The sequence below is a fragment of the Perna viridis genome, chromosome 3, assembly GCF_037379345.1.
Source record: "Perna viridis isolate PV_CMFRI_1.1 ecotype Kerala chromosome 3, ASM3737934v1, whole genome shotgun sequence".
Lineage (NCBI taxonomy): Eukaryota > Metazoa > Mollusca > Bivalvia > Mytilida > Mytilidae > Perna > Perna viridis.
The window spans coordinates 52,449,156-52,467,346 of record NC_142447.1 but is presented as its reverse complement, the minus strand read 5'-3'; positions in this window follow the sequence as shown (position 1 = coordinate 52,467,346).

The window sequence follows — 18,191 nt, the reverse complement described above, 5'->3', positions numbered from 1 at the left end:
ATGTGCCTCCTATTTTGAATTCTGATCTTTATCAATTTGGATGTTTTACATAAGCAAAACAATGATTTTTTTCATTAATGAACATGAGAACACAAGAGTACCAATCTCTTACCTTCTACTACTCCTACACTATTGAATGTAAATTTATGACATTTCTACAAAATATTTATAACATATTTTAATTGTGCACTTTATTAAACGGGAGAGTTGGGGTATCAATTTAGTAAGCTTTCCTCCGTTTTTCAGAGGTACCCCATTCCACCACCTTCAGCACACAAACCAAACAACAAAACAAACCTAGCCGGGGTCTAGGCGCTCTGCCCAGGCGCTCTGCCCACAGAGCAAATGGGATGTGTGCCCCAGGTGGTGGAATGGGGTACCCCTGGCGTGTTACACGCTGGGGTTGTCAGGCTATAATACGGAAAACCTTACCGCAAACCATGGTGCACCGTGTTGGGAAAGATGTCACGTTCCTTGCACGTTAAAAACTCCCCCTGTGTGGTATTGATAGGAGTAGGAACCTTTGCGCTCCGCCACAGGAGCCTAAATTGCCCGACCCTACCCAACCCCCCTTTTCTAGTGGCAACCAAAATTTGTCGACCCCATTGTCCTTGTGTCCCATCCGTTGTTTCATTTCATCATCAGTTTCCGTCCATGTACATGAACTGTTTTTTATCCCTGAACTGCATTTTATAGTGAATTATGTCGAGGAAAAGAAGATAAAACGTATGATTTTATGCCATCATATCTCTTGAACACAGACACTCCAAAATGGTTGACGGTTTTCGGCATTAGGTTTTGCTCTAAATGAAAAAGGTACACAGGAGACGATATTATGCAACAGGATAAAAACAACAGTTGTTTATTGACACCAACTATTGTATAGTCAGAAGCCTAGTTGCAGGATAAATTGTGTATTTTATTGATATTGATATTTTATACATGTACATAATCAATATTATGAAATTTGATAGATTTAGGTATTAATTTAGATCTTCCATCAAGTTAACATCACGCATTTAAATATATGAAATGTAAAAAAAAAAAAACGCAGAGTGGCGATGTTATAAGGGTCAAAGATGTAAAGATAGCAACATTACAGAAGGAATGAGAAGTGTAAAGCTATTTTGGTTCATCAAAAATTATCAATACGATAACCTCATTTCCATTAATGCTTTCAGCAATTTGAGTTATATAATTTTATACTATTCTGCTGTGAAACAAGTCTTTTGATCAATAACGTTTACTCTATATAAACAATATAACTGTGCAAGCATAGATTTCCTGTCATTAAACAAAACAACAAAATTAGTTCCACCAGATTTAGAACTGATTAAACTAATTTTCTGCCTAGCAATCACCTAATAATATTCCGGTAAATGCATTTTCCTACAGTAATTTATTAGTTACTTGATTTGTATCGACAACGGAGTGACAGTTATGTAACAGCCTAAAATGATGATACTGTCATCGCTTTATACTGCTCATATTGAGTTAGAAATGCATCAACACAGGTTAAACATCACGGTAAAGAGCCTCGACAATACCTGACAAAACGTAAAAAATGTGATCGGCTGATAAATATTTGGTTCTGTATCATGGCGTGATCGTTTCAGAAGACACCCTGCGATTTCCAATATTTTCGTTTTCTATTAATAGATTATGTTTGTTTGTTGGGGTTTAACGTCCGAGCAGCAATATTTCAGCTATATTCAGAAGATGAACATGAAATGAAAAAAAAAGATGGGTCACAAGGATAATAGGGTCGACAAATTTTGATTGCCACTGGAAAAAGGAGGGGATGGGTAAGGTCGGGCAATTTAGCTTCCTTTGGCGGAGCGCAAAGGTTCCTACTCCTATCGAATACCACAGCAGGGTTCTTTAATGTGCGAGGAACGTGACATCTTTCCCAACACGGTGCATCACTATGGTTTGTGGTCAGGTTTTCTGTATTATAGCCTGACAACCCCAGCATGTAACACGCCAGGGGTACCCTATGCCGCCACCTGGGGCACACATCCCATTTTCTCTGTGGGCAGAGCGGTCTAGCCCCCGGCTAGGGTTCTGAGCACTATTTAGTCGCCTTTTACGCCAAGCTTAGCGCTGCTGCAGGCCTATTCTTTAACAACCGGACCTGCACGGAGATATTTATAGGTTATGTATTATTGTACTATTTGACGACGTACTGAGCAAAGTATCATAAAACGTAGAACTAAATGGTTATATTTTAATTATATTTGATTGATTGATTGATTGTTGGGGTTTAACGTCCGAGCAGCAGTATTTCAGCTATATTAAGACGATGAACATGAAACGGATGATAAAATGAACATGAAATGATGATGAAATGAAAAACGGGATAGGACACAAGGACAGTAGGGTCGGCAAATTTTGACCGCCACTAGAAAAAGGGAGGGATGGGTAAGGTCGGGCAATTTAGCATCCTGTGGCGGAGCGCAAAGGTTCTTACTGCTATCGGATACCACAGCTGGGTTATTTAACGTGCGAGGAACGTGTCATCTTTCCCAACACGGTGCACCACTATGGTTTGCGGTCAGGTTTTCCGTATTATAGCCTGACAACCCCAGCATGTAACATGCCAGGGGTACCCCATTCCACCACCTGGTGCACACATCCCAGTTGCTCTGTGGACAGAGCGCCTAGCCCCAGGCTAGGTTTCTGAGCACTATTTAGTCGCCTTATACGACAAGCTTAGCGCTGCTGCAGGCCTATTCTTTTAACACCCGGACCTGCACGGGCACTGCTGATTGAGAATTGAGTAATTTTGACATGCCTATCATTTCAAGCAGAAGGATGGAAACTAATGCTATACTTTTGTTACAATAATAGTAAAATGTAAAAATCGTTTCTTTTCTATTAAGCGAATAGCTTCGAGAAAAAACTTTATATTTTTAAATTATAACTAGGTAGTTTCAAAATGTGCCATTTACAAGAAATCCGTTTCAACTGATGTTTGAGAAAAATATTCGGCTTTAAATAGAATATTCGACGTTTTTGTAAAAAAAAATCCTTAGGCTTGTTAAATCAATTACACATTTGATTAGATATGGATGTGGTAATGAGCACTAGTAAAATCAGTATTCTAGATAGATTCAAAAATTCAAAGAAAATGGAAAACCATGTTATTAAGTATGTCAAGATGAAATATTTATCGCTTCTATTGAAACATTAATTACGTTCTTTCCTTGATTTTAATAACCAGTACCATATCAAAACCACCGACGATTTATTTTGAGTGTGGGGAAATTTATTCTCATCTACACAAAGTGCTTTTTTGGTTCTTAAGGACCAACAAATCAGAAACAGCTAATGATGATTACCAATCAATCGAATGAAAGAGAACAAACAAAATTAGATAAAACTACTTCTATTTCAATAACGTTTTGACCACGAACCACGTTCACAGTATAAGATATCGATTGTTTATGTCGAGTTCTAAACCGAAAAGAACTATGGCAAATAGGCGAAACAAATCTATTTTTGATAGATACGCAAGCTGGAATAAAAATAAGATGCTTACTAAATAGTTTACCTAATTTTGTAGCAAATATTGGGGAAATATCCAAAACGCATGTCGTCTTAATCAGGAAATTCGACCATATACTGGTCATTAAAATATATGACAGGTTCTATAATAAATAAACGTTTGGATCAACTGAAGGAAATGAACTTTTTTTGTCTTACATTGGTTATGTTAGAGTCTATACTCCAGCACTAAAGAAAAATGGAAAACTCAACCACGAAGAGTACATAATCGAAAAAACTATATTTTTTGAAAGAAGCTATAACCAATACGAGACACATTTCATAACATGGAAGGTACCAAGAATAAAACGGATTTCGGTGATCTCGTTGAAGACAGGGCAAGGAGTAATCAAGGGAACAAAGACTCTAGCGATACGAAATGAAAAGTCTTAACCTACACATAGAGAGCGATGGTGAAGCAAAACTGTTTACCAAACTATACTATAAACGCAATGACATTTCATTCCGTATTGTCAACTTTTCTTTCATCTATGGCAACATCTTGCATATCTAGTTTTCATATCACAACTTACATGTTATGCCAGAGTTTGCCGGAACTACGCAGACTTTTTGTATCGGGCTAGACTTACAGTTAGGCATCTGGAAAAGGATTATGTTGCTACAATGATTCCTAATCCGACAGAATATTACAGACGGGTACTGTATCGTGCATCTTTCCCAACACGTTGCACCACTGCGGTTTGCGGTCAGGTTTTCGGTATTATGGCCTGACGACCCCAGCACGTAAAATACCAGGGGTACCCCATTCCACTACATTGGGCACACAGCGGTAGAGCGTCCTAGTCCCCGGCTAGGATTCTGAACACTATTTAGTTGCATTTTACGACAAGCTTAGTACTGCTACGGGACCCCGTGCAGGTCCGGGTGTCAAAAGAATAGGCCTGCAGCAGCGCTAAGCTTGTCGTAAAAGGCGACTAAATAGTGCTCAGAAACCTAGCCATGGGCTAGGCGCTCTGCCCACAGAGCAACTGGGATGTGTGCCCCAGGTGGTGGAATGGGATATCACTGGCATGTTACATGCTGGGGTTGTCAGGCTATAATACGGAAAACCTGACCGCAAAACATAGTGGTGCACCGTGTTGGGAAAGATGCCACGTTCCTCGCACGTTAAAGAACCCTGCTGTGGTATTCGATAGGAGTAGGAACCTTTGCGCTCCGCCACAGGAGGCTAAATTGCCCGACCTTACCCATCCCCCCTTTTTCTAGTGGCAATCAAAATTTGTCGACACTATTATCCTTGTGACCCATCCTGTTTTGTTATCATTTCATGTTCATTTTATCGTCCATTTCATGTTCATTGTCTGAATATAGCTGAAATATTGCTGCTCGGACGTTAAACCCCAACAAACAAACAAACAAACAAACAGTGCTGCTACGGGCCTATACTTTTGATACCCGGTATTAAATCGAGGTCATCACTACCTTATACACTGGGTCACATAAAACCAGCGACATCAATTTTTTACATTTCTCAAAAATGACTGAACTTAAGCAAATAAATTCCATACTCCCGAACTCAGGGCGTTTTGCCAAGATAGGCCACCTCAATACCACGACCGCAGATTGGCGATTAAAAAATATTCAGCGTTTGTTATGTTGCTATGCCGTGTTTACATTACGAGATGACGGCCATTTATTCCCGGAAGCCACAGGTGGAAAACCTAACTTACTTCACAATGGTACTCGAGACGGTATTTTCCGTGCTAAGGGTAGTTACTCCTGCAAATAGACGCTGATCAGTTGACATTGGCAGTTACTATTTTACCTGTGTTGTCGTAGCCGTTATACAACTACAAAATATGTAGTTTTCAAAAGTAATTTTTGTTTGTTTGTTGGGGTTTAACGTCCAAGCAGCAATATTTCAGCTATATTCAGACGATGAACATGAAATGATGATGAAATGGAAAAGGGAAGGGACACAAGGACAATGGGTCGACAAATTTTGATTGCCACTGGAAATAGGGAGAGGTGGGTAGGGTCGGGCAATTCAGTCTCCTGTGGCGGAGCCCTATGGTTCCTATTCCGGGAGAATACCACAGAAGGGTTCTTTAACGTGCAAGGAACGTGGCATCTTTATATCTTTTATCCATAGTGGTGCACCGTGTTTGGAAAGATTCCACGTTCAAGAACCCTTCTGTGGTATTCGATAGGAGTGCATGTAACACGCCAGGGGTACCCCATTCCACCACCTTGGGCACACATCCCAGTTGCTCAACTCATAGATTTCCTTTCCTCTTTCGTCTACCCAGAACTTGACTTTTATGAGCAACTCGATGGGTGTCTATTACCCAACCGGTGCGCCTAGTCCATAATCCACGTTTTTAGTAGAGTCCGATTTGCACATTTACTTTTGTTACTTTGTATGTATTATTTTGGTTATTTTATTCTCTTTGTTGTATGCGTTTCTTTTCCATGTCTCGTCTTTGTCCCAGCATTACATTCTTTTGATTTCCACTAGAATTTTGGTTCCCTCGATTACTCTTGGAAGATATGGTGTAGCTCCATTGAACATAGAATGTGTTTGTTTTTCGATTTCATTTAATTGTATATTTGTTATGTATCAAATGATTAGTACAAAAAATAGTGGGCGATAAAAATCTTTTTAATTTCTCATCTGGCACGAGGATGATGAATGACTGCCATGATATGATGAATTGGAGTAAATGTTACATCAGTCATCTATAGCTAGATTGAAAGACTGTTAGATTGTCAGGTTACCAAAATTATCATGCTAGATATTTTGGTAGTGAGAATTAGATCTAGAAAGATAATGAGAAATCAAACAAATTTATATATATAAAATAATTTGTTACTTAATCATTATGTCTCTCGTTATCGTAAGATTATCTATTTTCCTCACACAGAGAACACACACGAAATTTTGTTGGTTTTGCATGAAAACAGTTTCACAATAAAAAAACACAAGATAAAAAAATAAGAGGAAATATTTGGTTTTGTTCTTAACATAATAGTGCTAAACATAAGTTACAGTTAATGCGTCTAGTGTAAATAATACAAAAGATAAAATGAATGTCATAAGGTTCTGCGCGTTGTAATGACCTAATTGTTTGCGCATGTTTCAAGTAGTTTTACCTTGGCTAAGTATCGCAAAAATGATACCGAAGCGTTAGCATTGTGGTGATTTAAATACGTCAAAACCCAAAATCAAGGCCTAAGCATGAACACATGAAACAGCGACGATCTACACATAGAATGTAGCAAAGCAGAGAAAAAAGAGGATGCATAAAAGCAGACAATGGGATCGACAAATTTTGATTGCCACTGCAAATAGGGAGAGGTGGGTAGGGTCGGGCAATTTAACCTCCTGTGGCGGAGCCCTATGGTTCCTACTCCGGGAGAATACCACAGTAGGGTTCTTTAAAGTGCGAGGAACGTGGCATCTTTCCCAACACGGTGCACCACTATGGTTTGCAGTTAGGTTTTCCGTATTATCGCCTGACAACCCCAGCATGTTGTAACACGCCAGGGGTACCCCATTTCACTACCTGGGGCACACTTCCCAGTTGCTCTGTAGGTAGAGCGCCCTAGCCCCCGGTTAGGGTTCTGAGCACTATTTAGTCGCCTTTTACGACAAGCTTAGCGCTGCTGCAGGCCTATTATTTTAACACCCGGACCTGCAAGGGGCCTAAAAAATATGAAAATTGTCAAAGTTGCAAACATTGTTTTCGTCTTAGTTCATATCATTATGGAGACTTATTCTTGATGTACCACTTAAAACATGACAATCAATGAATGAAAACAAATGTATTTGTAATTGCAGAATTTTTTAACATTAATAATAGGCATCACTTCATGCGGGAAGTAACAATTATTGCTACAGTATTCGAATATGTATAAGCAATGGACAGAACCATTGTAATAGCAAATTCTAGGAAGGTAGAAATTACACCTATATTATATAGAAACCGCATGAAGCTTAAAGTTATTTTTTCAAACTTTCGACGTATGTACATTTTTATTGGGTTTTATTGGGAAGGGGGTTATGGTTGTTGTTGGTTTTTATTCAATAAAGACCTTATAGAGCAGTTCCATACTTTTCATGGCAAATAATTAATTTTTTGTTAATTTTTGATTTATTAACCAGAAACTTTATCGTCAAGTGGCTGTTTCAGAACCATTGTGGTTTTCATCCTGTTGTCACTGTCACAACTTTCCTTTACATTTATTTAACATCTCGATATGATAAAATACAAAACTGTCATACGGACTATAAAAATTAAGAGTATTGTAAAGTGCTTCTTAAAATTTGTAACACGCACAAGACAAAGTAGAATTTGAGTTTTACTCTGATTTACCATTAAAATCCTACTAATTCTTAAAAAAAAACTTTTACAGTGACCATACAGAACTTTGGTAAAGTTTTCTTAAACAAAGTTTCTGTTGAATAGAGAATATGGAGCTTTATTTCATGTTTGTAATTCTACTTGAATGCTGCTACCTACCAAATTTATTTATTTCCGTATACAAAAGAAAATAGATTGGAAGTTGCATGGTTTTATGTTAATAATTCTAATTAAATTCTGCTGCCTACCAAATGAGATACTGAACTTAAGTACGGTAAAACAATTAGGAATTCATAGCCTTAAACTAATTTAGAATATGGGATGTAATAGGGAAAAAGTAAATCGTAAACGTAATACTTTTAATACATATTAAGGTGATTAATAAATATAGATTATCACATCGTATTTTTCATATCTTATGCTTAATCAGTCCAAAGTCATGTTATCAGCCCTGAGAGACTCGGGGGATGACAACATGAACGAGGGCTTATAAAGCACATCATGTGATAAATATAATTTAATAATCTGTTTCTCGTAAACTCCCGAACAAAGTCAAATATCTCGGAAAAAATGAAAGAGGTCTGTCCATAGACGACTTTTACATTCACATTCCGGAAAGGTATTTCAATTATATCGAGGTCAACGAGGATCAGCAGGCATAATATCGGGTGACATTGCAATGGGAGCCAAGGAAATAGAAACTTGATTTTTTAAATGATACATGTATATTATCGGAGCCTTTCAGATATGTTAATGATCGTTGACGTATTTCCACCTAACTATTATTGTTCTTGCAGACTCTTCATGTCCTATCTTTGTCTAGTATAGTGTTTGTTTGTTGGGGTTTAACGTCCGAGCAGCAATATTTCAGCTATATTCAGACGATGAACATGATTGATTGTTGGGGTTTAACGTCCGAGCAGCAATATTTCAGCTTTATTCAGACGATGAACATGAAATGATGATGAAATGAAAAAGGGATGGGACACAAGGAAAATGGGGTTGACAAATTTTGATTGCCACTGGAAAAAGGGAGAGGTTGGTAGGGTCGGACAATTCAGCCTCCTGTGACGGAGCCCTATGGTTCCTACTCCGGGAGAATACCACAGTAGGGTTCTTTAACGTGCGAGGAACGTGGCATCTTTCCCAACAAGGTGCACCACTATGGTTTGCGGTCAGGTTTTCCGTATTATAGCCTGACAACCCCAGCATGTAACACGCCAGGGGTACCCCATTCCACCACCTGGGGCACACATCCCAGATGCTCTGTGGGCAAAGCGCCCTAGCCCCCGGCTAGGGTTCTGAGCACCATTTAGTCGCCTTTTACGACAAGCTTAGCGCTGCTGCAGGCCTATTCTTTTAACACCCGGACCTGCACGGGGCGGACCTGTACGGCTTTAGTTTGGAAGGAGTGATGTATTTTAGGCTCGAAATTACATCAATTACATGTATCTAATTAAATGCTTTCTCGTATCCTTTATTCAAATTGGACATCCAGGCTTCCGTCTTGGTTGAAGGTCGGAAAGTCTGTTATAGAAGAGCTTTACGGTAGAAGAACGACTATCCAATGTTGGTATCGACAAAGATTATCAGGCTTGATACACAATAAATCAACATCACCAAAGAACATGTTAATAATAAATGCACCAAATTATGATGGAATTGCTGTTATTGTTCGGTCATTTTATAGGTTATCGCTATCATTGGGTTTTGCATTAGGAGTAGGAGATAACACGTTTTGAATAGATTATTTTGAAGACTGATACATTCAAATTGTCAATAATAAACCTCTTTTAGCTTTAGTTACGTTGCAATGACAAACTGATACTTGATGGTTTTCAGTTTATATATATGTTCAAATGGGCTTAACTCCAATAAAAATTGGACAAACAAAATTTCCTCTTAAGTTGCAAAAGTTTCATGGAATTCAGTTTAGTTTACGAGAAGTGGCGATGCCAAGCTTGTAATATACATGATTGATTGTTTTTAATGCCGTTTCGGCGACTAGGCAAGAGCTTTTAACTATCTGGGAACATTAAAAATGAGATCGAAGTCTCTTCATTAAGTAATGAAATTAAAACAAAATACTATTTACATATTAAACGGTACGTAAAAAGGTAAATTTAAGACATAAAAACATAGAAACATTACATCGATAAAACTTTGAAATTTTGAAAAATAAAAAAAGTATCAAAAATTAGGTTTTATCAAATAAACCAAATGGTCTTGACAAATCAAACATGTCGCAGTCAAAATTTTGCTTGGTATTGGCAAAATCTACACGATCTAGAACATGTTTAATGGAAAAGAGACAATTACATGGAATGTTCCTTTGATTACTCTCATGCACACAAAAGAGTTTTTAATGTGCGAGGAACGTGGAATCTTTCCCTACACGTTACACCACTTTGGTTTGCAGTCAGGTTTTCCGTATTATGGCCTCCCCGTGCAGGTCCGGGTGTTAAAAGAATAGGCCTGCAGCAGCGCTAAGCTTGTCGTATAAGGCGACTAAATAGTGTTCAGAAACCTAGCCGGGGGCTAGGCGCTCTGCCCACAGAGCAACTGGGATGTGTGCCCCAGGTGGTGGAATGGGGTACCCCTGGCGTGTTACATGCTGGGGTTGTCAGGCTATAATACGGAAAACCTGACCGCAAACCATAGTGGTGCACCGTGTTGGGAAAGATGCCACGTTCATCGCACGTTAAAGATAAAGAACTCTGCTGTGGTATTCGATAGGAGTAGGAACCTTTGCGCTCCGCCACAGGAGGCTAAATTGCCCGACCTTACCCATTCCCCTTTTTCTAGTGGCAATCAAAATTTGTCGACCCTATTATCCTTGTGACCCATCCTTTTTTTTTTTCATTTCATGTTCATTTTATCATCCATTTCATGTTCATCGTCTGAATATAGCTGAAATATTGCTGCTCGGACGTTAAACCCCAACAAACAAACGTATTATGGCCTGACGACCCCAGCATGTAACATGCCAGGGGTACCCCGATCACTTTTGTCACAACTTGTATTAAAATTGATTTTTTTAAAGAATCACTTCTAAATAGAAATGAATTGAAAACGGGAAATGTGCAACTGATGGCGTCATTTCAAACATTTTTCCACCTAATATCATGTGGAAAAATGTTTGAAATGGCGCCATCTATTGCATACAAAGATTTCTTGAGATACTTTTTTTACAAATTGAAATATGAAATATAAAATGCCACGAATGAAACAATTCTGCTAACCAATAGCCTTGCCAGTTTTATTATTCCTTAACCTTTAAAAGTTGAAAGGAGATACTATTTCATAATTCCTTATCAGGCTTCACGTTTTCTGCATTCATTATGTCGATGTGTTCAGCATATGACTCTGTCCAGAATACAACTTTGTCGATCATATTAATCACGCAGAAAATTGATATTTGTGAACCTTATTTTTGCATTATTTTGTATTCGGCAATATAAATCATCATAGTTTGATATGGTTAACTTTTCACTGTTGTACCTCGCCCTGTGCAGGTCCGGGTGTTAAAAGAATAGGCCTGCAGCAGCGCTAAGCTTGTCGTATAAGGCGACTAAATAGTGCTCAGAACCCTAGCCGGGGGCTAGGCGCTCTGCCCACAGAGCAACTGGGATGTGTACCCCTGGCGTGTTACATGCTGGGGTTGTCAGGCTATAATACGGAAAACCTGACCGCAAACCATAGTGGTGCACCGTGTTGGGAAAGATGCCACGTTCCTCGCACGTTAAAGAACTCTGCTGTGGTATTCGATAGGAGTAAGAACCTTTGCGCTCCGCCACAGGAGGCTAAATTGCCCGACCTTACCCATCCCCCCTTTTTCCAGTGGCAGTCAAAATTGGTTGACCCTATTATCCTTGTGACCCATCCTTTTTTTTTCATTTCATGTTCATTTTATCATCCATTTCATGTTCATTGTCTGAATATAGCTGAAATATTGCTGCTCGGACGTTAAACCCCAACAAACAAACAAACAATGTTGTACCTCAAGATAATTTAAAGGTTAAAAAAAAACTACATGGTGATTCTTTCTAAAACTTTCTCAATGGTTTTGTACATAAATAGTCCATATAATACCATTTTGTACAGAAATTGAATGATAGGTTTTTGCAAAAGAGAGGGTTTTTATAGGCAGATAGCTGAAACTTCCTTTTTTTTTTTTGCTTTTTTTTCTTGGTAAAAAAACCCAGTTACTTTTCCACAAAGGAAACAGAATAAAAACTTCATGTCCAATTCCGTTTTCGTTTAAATTGACTTAATATTCAGATGTTTACTTACATATTCGTCAAAAATGACCCTAAAATACAAGATATGGTACAGTTCAGCCAATGATTTCTTTGATTCAGATTTCTAAAAATAGCGATTAAATATTGTTTGTTTGTTTGTTTGTTTGTTGGAGTTTAACGTCCGAGCAGCAATATTTCAGCTATATTCAGACAATGAACATGAAATGGATGATAAAATGAACATGAAATGAAAAAAAAAGGACGGGTCACAAGGATAATAGGGTCGACAAATTTTGATTGCCACTAGAAAAAGGGGAATGGGTAAGGTCGGGCAATTTAGACTCCTGTGGCGGAGTGCAAAGGTTCCTACTATCGAATACCACAGCAGGGTTCTTTAACGTGCGAGGAACGTGGCATCTTTCCCAACACGGTGCACCACTATGGTTTGCGGTCAGGTTTTCAGTATTATAGCCTGACAACCCCAGCATATAACACGCCAGGGGTACCCCATTCCACCACCTGGGGCACACATCCCAGTTGCTCTGTGGGCAGAGCGCCTAGCCCCCGGCTAGGTTTCTGAGCACTATTTAGTCGCCTTATACGACAAGCTTAGCGCTGCTGCAGGCCTATTCTTTTAACACCCGGACCTGCACGGGGAGCGATTAAATATTAAATAATTTGTTTAGTCCTTATTGTTCAATATATGCACGGTGAAATTTCTGTTAAAAATGTTGGAAGACTTACTACAGTCACTTTCATACATTTAGAAATGTAAAGAAAAAATTCGATTATGGAAAATATTGGGGTATCTCAGGTCTTCTACCTTTTAAGTATTCAATTCAGTCATTTTGGTGGACCTGTTCCAGTTTTTAGTTGAGTTCGGATTGCTCTGTTACTCTTGTTTTGTTATTTCTGTTCTTTGTTGTTGTGTCTATATTCCCTGTCTAGCCTTTATGCTTGTAATACATTCTTACTCTTTGTAATATTTGTTCCCCCGATCACTCTTTGATAACAAGAAATGAAGCGAAGTATGTAAAGTTTTGAACTACTAAGAACTACAACATTTTAACAACAAAAATATGATATCATTTCTGTTGACTTTCGTTCATATGCTACTTTTAATATTTGGCGCTCTTAATATCTTTCGTTGGTCTCATGTGTTTGTTCAAACTAAGAACCATGAAACACATGTTCATCGGTTTAACTTTGTGCGTGTTCATATCGCTAGTGCATTGGTTTTTGTCTGATGTGTTTGCCGTATCTTCAGTTTTTGAATGTAATATATTTTATTCGATTCGTTATATTCGTCTTTGTTTCCTGTTTTCACGTTCAGGTCATTTTTATGTATTTGAATTATCCTAATAGTGCTAATATTTTTATATTGAACCAGCAGATATCTAATGTATGTTAACGTAAGTTTCATTATGATGCGAATGAATTTTCAGATGTTTTGGGGGTGTATTTGGTTTGTTTGTTGGTTGGTTGGTTTGGTTGGTTGTTTGTTTTTATTTTGTTTGTCTGTTTGTTTTTGTTTTGTTTTGTTTTTTTATTCATATTTATTCATATACATTTTATAAAAATAAGAATATTTTTTATCTTTAATTTTAATGTAACAATAACATAAAATCACCTGAACTGAAAAAAAAACAAAAGAAAACTGTAGGACGACTGATAAAATAGAAATTCATAGTAGTTCTATTCCTATATTTTTATATTGTTTTGAAAACTATTTTATTCATAGTCACTTATCTTCAAAGCCGGTGCTATTCTGAAGAAAATCAACTGCTAGATTAATTACATTATTGTTTTCTTTTTTTTGCGGGTGTCATTGACTTGATGTATGTACAATCACATGGCAGTTTATATTGTTGAACTCAGTTAAGACTTAGGTAATATATAGCTTCCTAACTTGCATAGATGACTTCCGCTGTAAACTATCAGTATGAACTAGAATGTCAGCTCACTATGCGCAGTCTTTAGTAATCAAAGAGACAATGTCCGTCTTCCAGGAATGCTTAACTCGCACAGGTCAAACCAGAAAACAGATTTCTCGGAACCTCGAATAAGTAACTGAGTTTCCTTGTCAACTCCTCGTATACCAGAGTTGAGGGTTTACCCCTTCTACACTAGTAACTGGGATAAAGGGCGCATCAGATTCTAACAGCACATCATCTAGTTTCATTTTACAGTCAGTAGCTTGTATATCTGGATATTCTTCTAGCATCAGCAGAAATGGTGACACCCCAAATTTAGCATTGGAAAAACTAATTCCAATGTTAGTCCTCCTGTTCCCCACTAAAGCAATGCCAATGTATCTTGTGGCTTGGGTACAAGACGTTAGAGAATAGATTAAAAAAAGTCTTAAAGCGACTTATCTCCCCTGCTGTGTATAATTAGAGGCAGTTGATTTCCATCGGCCAGTTGAAGCTGCTTCCTTAAAAAACTCAGTTTTGAAAGTTAAACTCCTCACCTTACCACTTAAGTCTAAACCACACTCCTTTTCTTATTCTATGTGTACATATTGTAGTTAGGAAAGAACCAATTAAGTAAAAGTTACTTTTGTCCAATTCATTTTGTTTTTAAGAAAATAAAATTTAAACTATAATTTCTCAATAGCGATGTTATTATCCCAACATTCCTATTCCACCACTTCAGTTAACAATCTGCACCACTCTTCACCTTTGGGCCTTGACTCCCCGTGTAACAAATACTTCGATTCTACAACCAAGCTGCCTCTTTCCATATTTGCAACCTGTTAGGGAATACAAAGTTTGATATCGATAGTTTAAAAAAATGAGTGATAATTGCCTATACTTCCCCAGTTGTAAGATAGTCTGTTTGTTTGTTGGGGTTTAACGTCCGAGCAGCAATATTCCAGCTATATTCAGACGATGAACATGAAATGAAAAAAAGGATGGCACACAAGGATAATAGGGTCGACAAATTTTGATTGCCACTGGAAAAAGGGGGATGGGTAAGGTCGGGCAATTTAGCCTCCTGTGGCGGAGCGCAAAGGTTCCTACTCCTATCGAATACCACAGCAGGGTTCTTTAACGTGCGAGGAACGTGGCATCTTTCCCAACACGGTGCACCACTATGGTTTGCGGTCAGGTTTTCAGTATTATAGCCTGACAACTGGGATGTGTGCCCCAGGTGGTGGAATGGGGTACCCCTGGCATGTTACATACTGGGGTTGTCAGGCTATAATACGGAAAACCTGACCGCAAACCATAGTGGTGCACCGTGTTGGGAAAGATGCCACGTTCATCGCACGTTAAAGAACCCTGCTGTGGTATTCGATAGGAGTAGGAACCTTTGCGCTCCGCCACAGGAGGCTAAATTGCCCGACCTTACCCATCCCCCCTTTTTCCAGTGGCAATCGAAGTTTGTCGACCCTATTTTCCTTGTGTCCCACTCTTTTTTTTTTCATTTCATGTTCATTTTATCATCCATTTCATGTTCATCGTCTGAATATAGCTGAAATATTGCTGCTCGGACGTTAAACCCCAACAAAAAAAAACAAACATACAATCGATCGATCTGTTTTCCGTCATTTCTGAACATAGCTGAAATATTGCTGCTCGGACGTTAAACCCCAACAAAAAAAAACAAACATACAATCGATCGATCTGTTTTCCGTCATTTCTGAACATAGCTGAAATATTGCTGCTCGGACGTTAAACCTCAACAAACAATCCGTCATTTCTCTTTGTCGACAGTGTGAAGCGGATGATGTAGCATTTCTTTAATATTTTATTCATATTCGAGTTAACAGAAACCACTTAACCCCTTGAGTGCAATGATATTTTACCTATACTCCCTTTGAGGGCCAAGGATTGAACAAGATGCTATTCACAAGAACAGGGGACGTAGTACTTACATAGTTTCCGTATTGTTTTTCATTGTTGACGCTAACTGTGTTACTTACAGGTTTATTCGAAATCACCGCAATCATTTTGCCCCCATTTAAGTTTTCAGTGTCTTTACGAAAACTATAAAATTTACACGCTGTTCCCATTTTAACTTAATTGTTTCAATAAATAACAAAATATTTCAACAAGTCATAAATAAATTAACACTGAATACTAAAACTCCTTTTCCAAGGTTTGAACATTAAATGCACATAAAAATTTTCTTTTAGGAAACATAAGATTTTTCTTTCCCCCAAAAAAGAGAAAAAAAAAACAAAAAACAAAACAAAAACACACTTCCAAATTTAAAGTAATGTGGTTAAGTACTTTTTATAACATCTTGCCATAGGTCATTAACCATATTCTTACATGTATGTTTCAGGAAAACAAGCTTAACAACTTTAACAAGCTTAATAAAGGTGAATATAATCACAGGTACTTCAAAAAAAAACAAAAATATCTTCAACATTATTTACATTACAGACACATTAGGTCAACATAGTAATCTGATTACAGCAATCATCTTTGATTGCTACATAGTGACTACATTTTGAGATCATCACTATACACACATTGTAAAATCCACCCTAATAATAAACCCTATTATTTCAAAATATTAAAAAAAATATTAACGGACACAGGTTTCAAGATATATGAAGCCCCGTGCAGGCCCGGGTGTTAAAAGAATAGACCTGTAGCAGCGCTAAGCTTGTCGTATAAGGCGACTAAATAGTGCTCAGAAACCTAGCCGGGGGCTAGGCGCTCTGCCCACAGAGCAACTGGGATGTGTGCCCCAGGTGGTGGAATGGCTAGGCGCTCTGCCCACAGAGCAACTGTTGGGAAAGATGCCACGTTCCTCGCACGTTAAAGAACCCTGCTGTGGTATTCGATAGGAGTAAGAACCTTTGCGCTCCGCCACAGGAGGCTAAATTGCCCGACCTTACCCATCCCCCCTTTTCCAGTGGCAATCAAAATTTGTCGACCCTATTATCCTTGTGACCCATCCTTTTTTTTCATTTCATGTTCATTTTATCATCCATTTCATGTTCATTGTCTGAATATAGCTGAAATATTGCTGCTCAGACTTTAAACCCAACAAACAAACAAGCAAACAAACCTATCGAATACCACAGCAGGGTTCTTTAACGTGCGAGGAACGTGGCATCTTTCCCAGCACGGTGCACCACTATGGTTTGCGGTCAGGTTTTCCGTATTATAGCCTGACAACCCCAGCATGCAACACGCCAGGGGTACCCCATTCCACCACCTGGGGCACACATCCCAGTTGCTCTGTGGGCAGTGCTCGGACGTTAAACCCCAACAACAAACAATCCTAATCATCTTCCAAATATACAGAAGAAGATAGTGACAAAATGCTGGAATTTTTAATCGACAACATATTTGTCCAGTGTGGTGGACGCGTTTTTCCACAAACAGTCGATACTCCAATGGGGACACATTGTGCTCCACTACTTAAATTGCTGACCTATTTCTTCACTCGTATGAGGCTGACTTTATAGCTGATCTGATCGGAAAGAAAGAATGTTGTTTAGCTAGATCCTTTAATCTCAGTTTCCGCTTTATACATATAAATGACGTATTATCTTTAAACAATCCTAATTTTGGGGATTTGATACATCGCATCTACTTAAAAGAACTTGAGATAAAGGATACTACAGAGACACTGAAGTCAGCCTCATATCTTGACATACACTTGGAAATCGATGGTAAAGGAAAACTATTGACCAAACTTTACGACAACGTGATGTCCTTTCATCTGTGGCAACATCCCTTCAGCACCTACGTATAGAGTGTTCATGTCACAACTCATACGTTATGCCAGAGCTTGCCGAAACTACGCAGACTTTTTGTATCGCGCTAGAATTCTAACAAATAGGCTTCTGGAACAGGGTTATGTTGCTACAAGATTGAAGTCATCACTTCAGACGTTTTATGATCGTTACGGTGTATCCATCTGCGCCATGAAAACTGATTTGTTCAACGTGTTTTCGTTTACTCTTTCGTCTACCCCGGACTTGACTTTTTATGAGCAACTCGGCGGGTGTTTATAGAAAAGCAGGGGACGCTTATCCACCGGTGCACCTGGTCCATGTTCCCAGTTTTTAGTGAGTTGCGCATATGTTTTTGTTAATTTGTATGTATGACTT